Below are 8,777 nucleotides of genomic sequence, written 5' to 3'. Positions count from 1 at the left end.
AAACCATAAAGAAAAGTTACATTTCACTCTAAGTAGATGCCTTTGACCAGCCTTCTAAAATAAAGTTATCCTGAACAGGCCTGCTAGAAAAGGTTACATTTGTGAACTTTATAGGGTCAAGGAAGCACTTTGGCAAACCCATAAAATACAAAGATTGCAATTGACAGTTACCCACTAAGGGAGTGAGGTCCTTTGGTCTTCACCACCAGACACTGAGGCACCCTTTGTGATCTGTTTATGGCAAGGCAGTGAGGCGGGATGATAAATCTTGTTTTTCTGTGTACAGCTTTCCCCCCTTTTTATTATCCTGCCAAACTGCTAGGTGAAACATAATTCTGCACATATCTGAGTTAGCACACTCTGGCTTTTCTATGAGTTGGGAAATATCCAGTGTAAGTGGCTTTAAGACCATGATTTGGTCCATTGGAGACTCCTGGGGTGAGGCATCCACCAGGGCGGCCTCCATATGACTACCTTGTATAACTGATTGAATAAGCTTGATAAAGCATGGGATAGAACAGGGTAAGATGAGAATAGCTGCTAATACACAACTCATGACAACAGCCTCTGTTTCCACCATGCCTTACCAAAAATGCTATCCCACTAGTGCATGTATATAACTGTGGTGTTTTTACTCTGTGGCCTCCCTCTGGCTAACCAGTCTTGAGGCATTTTGGGCTGCTGCAATTGGCTACATCTTCTAGCAAAAGACAGATTCCTCCTGATCAGGGAGATAGGCCGCCCAGCCCCTGCAGCTTCACCTTGAAGGTGCAGACTGCCTGTGCAGGTGAGGGCCATTTCGATAAACACAGAAGCACAAAAGCAGAGCGATTCCGAAGGCACCTCCTGGGGCAACCACTCTGACCCCTGGCTCCAGCCAGCTCTGTTCATGACATGCCTGAGAAATACTAGAATAATTGTTGGCAAGCTCTGCCAGTAACAGCCTCAGTTGGAGAACCACGAAAGCAACCCTCCCAGGCCACTCTTACCAGAATGAAATGTAAAGCAGCTTGTAAAGCATTGAGCTTTTAAATGTGATGCGCCAAAGAAACAGTCTTGTTTTCCACAAGTTTCGCAAACTGTCCTGGCTTGCCAGCAATGCAATGTCTAGCAACTTTGTATGGCAAGTTGCTGTAGATGGGCTTTGTATGTCTGAAATGGCATCAGCTGTTTCACTACAAACACTGAATGCAGATACAGCACTCTTAAGGTCATGGTGATTTGGGAAAACTCCAAATGGTGGAAGAATGGCCCAGAGAAATGAATACCCCCCCCCCCCTTTTTGACAATGTCTTCCACCACTGTTTGAACTACTTCTCTGCAGTTAGGGCAAGGGCCCCTGAGGAATTCTGTAATCATTCAGAGATTGGGGACAAGGTATCCAGTGCCCTATCCTTCTGTAGGGAAAGCCATGAAAGCCTTCTGGCTACTAACCCTGTAAGTCCCATGGGTGGTTTCCATGGTTAGAAGGCAAATCCATGTTGTGAAACTGAGTGCAGAGATCCCCTGTAGAGGGTTTTCTCCTGTGGAGTTTTGTATATGCCAATGTGAGCCATTGAGCTAGGCTTGTTTGCTGACCTCCGTCTTTTGGCAAGCACCAAGTTGTCTTGTACTCATAGTGCGTATTCCAGGTTGTACCAAGTTGCACTTACCAGCCCCATTTGTGTGAATAATGCATAGCAGTCAGCATCCACATGTGGTTGCCCATCCAAGCTGCAGGCAGGGCCTTTCCAGCTTAGCAGAAACAAAGCCCCATGCCAGCCACCACACCAAATTCTCTCTCTCACACAGGGAGCCTATTCCAGCATGTGCCAATTGGCTGTAAGGATGCTGCTGGTCCACCATCATCACCCCAAGTGGTAGAGTGCTTTCAGTGGTCCTTACCTGTAGCAGCTTCTCATGGAAATTGTTTTCCCTAGGGACCTGTGTAATCATTTTTTTTAAACAAATATGATTTCTTTCCTTTTTACTCTCCTTTAGCTGATCTGGGACAGCATGTGCCTGTCCTCCTGTAATCTGCATGTCTGTTTTACCTGGTCCTTGGTGTGAATCCAGACATATAACACGTTCCAGTGTAAGAAATCCATGCTGGGTTTTCACCAGTGCTACTAAAGCATAAACATTCTATTACACAACGAGGCTGTATTCTAAAATGGAAAACAGAGAAATTAGGAAATCCACTGTTTTCTTCCTACAAGGACATATAGTATAGAAGGGAGTCACAAAATTAACAGAAGTACACACAGACAGCCAGAGTAACAACTTCAAGAAACTCCCCCTCTTTCCTTCAGCATTATCATCTAGGCTACTTAGCATTAGGCAACTGCTAGTCTCTTTGATCCAAGTCTTCAAGCTGGAACCCGATCCTGATCCCCGATAGGTTGCTTTTCTTTGGGGCTCTTCTCCATTGCCCCCTCCAGTTGTGGGCTCTTGGCTGACCCTGATGTCAGCTTCTTCTCATCCTGGTCTGTTATGCTGCTGGTCCTCCCTTGCAGGGTTGGTGTTTGAGCAGGAACTTCAGGTCCTCCATGAGTTCCATGGTCCTCTGGTCTCCCTGTGGTTTTTGGAGCTTTTCTCAGCCTGGTGTAACGTTTCCCACATAGGCATTTCCTCAGATCTCACTGCTGTGTGTGTCAAGGGGCACCTGAGCATGGTCCTCCCACTGCATCAATAATCTCCAGGCGGTCCAGTCTCAGGCGAGTCAGCTGACGTAAGCCAGCAGTCCCCCTTCCCTTGTGCCATTGCAAGCCGCACGCAGCAACCAGCCAGTGGCCACAGCTTCACACACTGCAGGCAGGCAGTTAATCAGGCACAGCTGCTTTGGCCTTGCTGGACAGCCAGCACGGCCACTCTGGGCTCGGAGAAAGAGCGATGCTGGCCAGCTAGCCATTGCCACAGTAGGATGTGGCCCTGTGCTGGGGAGCAGCCATGAGCATCCCAAGAAAGCGCTGGCTGCCAGTTTTCCAAACCTGAATATATATAAAGCACTATATATATGTAGTGGGAGTCTGACAAACTGCCTTCTTCCTTTCTTGAGGCAGCTGAAAATTTCCCCCCTTGAAAGTCAGAAAGCCAAACACTGCACCTGTCCTTGTGAGGTTTGCATCTTTTTCCTTGGTGACCCAACAAAATCCAGCAGATGTGCATTGGTCTGTGACTTCAGTGGCAATTAAAAGATTGTTCATATACAGTAGTAAGAACAGCATTAAAGCCTCTGGTCCATTTAAACAAGTCCCCAGGCAGTGTTTGAGAGAAAGGTGGGTGAATTCCCTTCTCCCCTGAGCGAGGGTGGTTAGACACAACTGGCTTTTCCTCTAAGCTTTTTCCAAAAAACTGCACCTCATCCCCAACATTCTCAAAGATCTGTACACAAGGCTTAGTGCACGGGCACCCAATGCTTAGTGCACAAAAACTTAACAAAACTTAAGAACAAAACTTAATGCAAAACAAAAACAGAAAGCAATGGAAGGATCTTAGAAGAACATTAGTACAGACGCATGCGCACACACAAGGAGGAAGGGGAAAGTGGATAGCAGCACTGATTACAAACTGAGAATTTAAACACCAAATCGCAAGCCTTTTGACCACCTCAAACAATGAGGCTGGCTGGTCTATGGCTTTCTCAAGAGTAGCTAATTGAAGCACAGGCAAACAGAGTTCTGATAGCAAGCTGAGCACCTCTCTGTGAGGGAGCAACTTGCTAGCCCAAGAAACTCCTGCTCTCTTTTCTTTCCTGGGTCCTAAAGGTAGCCAGTTTGAAGGGCTGAAGGGCTGGTGATTCCAAACCATAGCCATTGGACTAGGATTCAGCTGCCCATTCATGCCCCCCTGGCCATGAAAGCCATTATTGCACCCAGACCTGGAGATAGAATCCCCAGAGCTTCTCCCCCGCCCCCCCGCCAAACCCATACTCGCACTGCGCTGCTGGCTTTTGGAGGGAAGAGAGTGAGTTCTATTCTCCCTCTTCTTTTCTGTCCTCCCCCAGTGGAAACCAGTCTGCACTCTTCCAGCAAGTTCAGAGTGTCAATGTACAAACGCCTGCACAGGAGCTCGAGCTGTTAACCGGTATGCTGATAGTAAAGTTGCAACTGTTCTGAAAATAGTCCGAAAATCAACAGACCCTTCGGGTGGCCACTTTGCCCCACTGTCCAATTGATGCTGGGGCCAAATAGAATTACAGTCGACATTTAGTTTCTTTTTCTTTGAGATGGAATCTCTTTTGACCTTCTTCCCATTTCCCAAGAGACAACCCGGAGCTGTGCACATTTGTTTTGACTTACCTTGACCCATTGAACTAGTGGAGGAGACAGTATTCCAGATGAGATATTCAAAATCCTAAAAGACGATGCAGTTAAAGTGGCACACTCAGCATGTCCAAAGAGGAGCAATGCCAAGATTGTTCCTATAAGCTAGGCTCCAGCAGTAGGTGGACCAAGAACTACCAGAAGTACATACAGGGTTTCAAAGAGGCAGAGGAACTATAGATCAAATTGCCAACATACACTGGATCATGGAGGAAGCTAGGGAGTTCCCAGAAAAGCATCTACTTCTGCTTCATTGATCATGCTAAAGCCTTTGATTGATTGATCACAACAAATTGTGATAAACTCTTAAAGAGATGGGAGTACCAGACCATCTTATTTGTTCATTGAGAAACTTGTCAAGAAGCAATAGTGAGAATTAGACATAGAACCAAAGACAGGTTCAAAATTGAGAAGGAATACAGCAAGGCTGTATTTTGTCCCCCTGCCTATTTAACTTATATGCAGAGCACGTCATGCGAAAGGCTGGGTTAGATGGATCACAAGGTGGAATAAAGATTCCTGGGAGAAATATCAACCTCAGATATGCAGATTATACCACTCTAATGCGAGAAAGTGAAGAGGAACTAAAGAGCCTCTTGATGCAGGTGAATGAGGAGAGAACAAAAGTTGGCTTGAAACTTAACATCCAGAAAACTAAGATCATAGCATCTGGTCCTATCAATTCCTGGCAAATAGATGGGGAAGAAATGGAGGCAGTGACAGATTTTATTGTCCTGGGCTCCAAGATCACTGCAGACGGGGACTTCAACCAAGAAATTAAAAGACGGTTGCTCCTTGGGAGTAAACCTATAGCAAATCTAGACAGCATACTAAAAAGCAGAGACATCACCCTGCCAACAAAAGTTCATATAGTCAAGGCCATGATTTTTCCAGTTGCAATGTATGCCTATGAAAGCTGGACCATAAGGAAAATGCATAAGAATTGAGGCCTTTGAATTGTGGTGCTAGAGAAGATTCCTGCAAGTCCCATGGACTGCAAGGAGATCAAACCAGTCAGTCTTAGAGATCAACCCTGACTGCTCTTTAAAAAGCCAGATACTGAAGATGAAACTCAAATACATTAGCCATCCAATGAGAAGGAAGGACTCACTGGAGAAGAGTCTAATGCTAGGAACAATTGAGGGCAAAAGATGGCAGAGAATGCAATGGGGTCACTGAAGCAATCGGAGTGAGCTTGCGGGGGGGGGGGGGGTGCTCACACACTTATGTGGGATCTGCTTCTCTCAGACTCAAACCAGGTCTGGATCCTGGCCAGACGTCAACTTTATCTGTAGCAACAAGAATCTCCAAAACCTGGAACTTCAAGGTGGTGTCAGGACGAGACGGCTGTGATTAATGGAGCGTCTGTTATCACACTCGGCCGTGAGTAGTGGGAGGCTCATCTAAGCCCTGTCAGGGCGAAGATAAATTGCCTGGGCATTCTTCTAGCCGGTGTGGGACGGCAACCAAATATCCACTGAGAGAAATTCAGGCATTTCTCAACCGGGCAACACAGGATTTTTTTTTTTTTAGCCCTTTCAAGGCCTCGACATCTTATGAAGAATTAGCTTAGGATTTTTATTAGCCAGATAAGCATTGGAACTGCTGGGTAAATATTTTTATTTTTTATTTCTTTTCGCAATACTACCCGTGGAAAAGCTGCATCTGTTTCTAATTGGCATAAAGAAAAAAGAAAAAGCCCTTCTGATATCTAAGTGGCAACTGATATGGAGAGAGTGTTGAGGCTTCTGTCCAAGTTGAAGCTGAAGAAAAAGATTTTTCCCTCTAACCTCTCTAAGGGCGAAGAATTAAAATAAATAATTACTGTGGAATTAAGTGATAGAAGGTTAAAACTTAGAGCGATCATTTTGGATATCTCTTTGGACTTCTGCCAAGACTAACTGGACACGGTGGTGTTTTCCTCTCTAATGTGATGACTGTTTGTGTGAGAATTCCTATTTTCCTTTCACAATACTATTTGTGCAAAAACTATATCTGTTGTTAACTGGCATAAAGAAGGAGAAAAAAAAGACCCTTTGATGGAAGGAGGAACTCTCCCCCCACGGTGTTTTAAGCAGCAAATGATATGGGGAGAGGATTTAAAGTTTATATGGGAGAGAGAGAGTTTGAAATGCGTGTGAAAGTTGGACTGAGAAAAAAAAGGACTTTGTTCTTTTCTGATCTCCCCAAGAGTGAAGAATTAAAATAATGATTATTGTGGAAGTAATTGATAGAAGGATATAATTTGCCTGTTGAGTGGCCATTTTTTTCTCCTCCGTTTTTGGGACCTCTGCCAAAGTATTTGGCAGTAAGCCAACTTTCTGTCTGTGAGTGATCTAGAGGAAAAAGAAGTGGTAGTTGGCCTTTGCTGCCATCCTGTGGCTATTGGAATTATTGCAATGATGGAAGAGCTAAAGAGAATACTCCTGGCAATACAGGAATCTTTAACAGCTTTACAAATATCCCAAGAGGTGATGTTGATACAACAGGAAATCTTTTCAATTGAACAAAAAGAGCGTTTTGATAAACTTGATGCTTTTTTTAAGGAGGTTTTGGTTGATGTGCAATCTAAAACTGAACAGAATATACAAAAATCACAACAATTATATGAAAAACTTGAAATAGTGGATAAAGAAACAAAATCAGCAAAACCAATAAATAAGCTATCATGGGATTTACTTGTTATACTAGAGAAAGAGAAACAATTTTGGCCACCAAAAGAAGGAATATTTTTTTCTGAAGGATGGATGGATCCTGAAATAACTACATATGACTCTGAGGAAGAAGAGACAGTGAATGTTGATTTGCAGCAAGAAACACAGCCATTGGGAATAAATCCTAACTTACAACAAATGCTACATTTATTGAAAATAAAGCAAGAAATAGAGAATATTGAAATGCAGACACTGAAGAGTGTTGATTTTCAACAAGTACCATCAAGGGGAGAAAGATGGGGCAGAGGTGTAAAGTTGAAAAATATTGATTTTCAACAAGCTTTATCAAAACAGGAGAGATGGGGCAGAGGTGTAAAAAAGAAATGAGAGAATTTGTTACTTTAAAAAGGAATGCTATAAATGGGTTGGCATGTTTATTGTGGTATGGAAAGGTTAAGTTATATGATTTCAATGTGGAAGCTTCTCTACATTTAAATGCATTGAATTATGAAGAGATTATAAGATCTGATCTAAACTGATCTAAGAAAGATAAGAACAGGAATTGAGTTTTTTCTTTGTTGGTGACATAAGGAAATATAAGAGATTTTTTTCTATCTTAAAAATGAACGATCAAAAGCTAAGTTACTTGAATCTTTTGCCCTTGAGTTGCTATACTAGAAAATGATTGTTATTGGTGTAGGTGAAGCTGTACTAAGTGGATTCTTTTTTATAAGCGAGATATATTAAAGATTGTAAGGAGCTGGACTCTTATAAGGAGTTAATTGTATGTGACTAAGTGAGGTGTAAGCTAGATGAAACTTCAGTAAATTAGCTCAATGAAAATGTGTTTAAAAGATATTATAGGTAATTGTTGTCATCAAACAGATTAGCTAAGATGTCTTTAAAGATGATAAATGGATGTTAGATATGTGAACAGAAATTGGGTTAAAAGTCTTTAGTTCTTTTTTAAACTTGGAACTTTTCTTCTTTCTCGTTTTTCTTTTTAGTAGATATTGGATTGGAATACTAGTAAACAAGAAATGTATTTGATTTTATTTGTAACTATTGTAGTGAGAAGTTTGTCTAGTATTAGAAAAATGAAAAGATTTTGCATTGTGTAGAGATGGTCAGATTGAAGTTGCTACTGAAGAAGAAAAAAGATATTGACTTTCATCAAATTTGGAGATTCTTTCTTTTAATATTGGTCAAGAAAAATGGGACTTTGTAAGAAATGGATGGACTGACCTTACCGCTGAAGGAGAAAGAAGATAGTGACTTCTATCAAATTTGGAACCTCTTTTTTTATTGGCTGGAGAAACGGGACTTGGTTTAGATCTAAAAATGTTTTTAAGTTATTATAAATGGATCTGAATATGATTACAGAATGTTAAAAGATATGTAGTAAGGGGCTGACCCAGTACTGATGTATGTGATGATTGATGCTTTTAGTATTGGTTTAAAATTTTGCTGCTGCTCAATGCCAGGTCGGTCAATAATAAATCTTCCCTCATCCATGACTTGATTGTGGATGAGGGGGCCAACCTGGCTTGCATAATGGAGACCTGGGCGGGAGAGGGAGGGGATGTTGCCCTCTCCCAATTGTGCCCGCCCGGGTATCTGGTTCAACACTGTTCACGCCCAGAAGGGAGGGGAGGGGGAGTCACGTTGGTTTACAGAGCCTCCATCTCTCTCACGGGTCTTCCAGTCCCTTTGAGACCAGGGCTGGAGTGCCTCTACTTGGTGTTGGGCGAACGAGACAGATTGGGGATTCTATTGGTGTACCGTGCACCTTTCTGCCCAGCAGTCTCCCTATCTGAGC

At 42.8% G+C, this 8,777-nt stretch overlaps 1 pseudogene; it reads left to right on the top strand.

The window, feature by feature from the left end:
* The window catches only part of LOC123020261, a 187,052-nt pseudogene that overhangs the window by 175,090 nt on the left and 3,185 nt on the right, over positions 1–8,777 (top strand).

This window comes from Varanus komodoensis, unplaced genomic scaffold (genome assembly GCF_004798865.1).
Source record: "Varanus komodoensis strain SLA01 unplaced genomic scaffold, ASM479886v1 scaffold149, whole genome shotgun sequence".
Lineage (NCBI taxonomy): Eukaryota > Metazoa > Chordata > Lepidosauria > Squamata > Varanidae > Varanus > Varanus komodoensis.
Note: the sequence above shows the minus strand (reverse complement) of the source record. Positions and strands in the feature narration are given on the sequence as shown.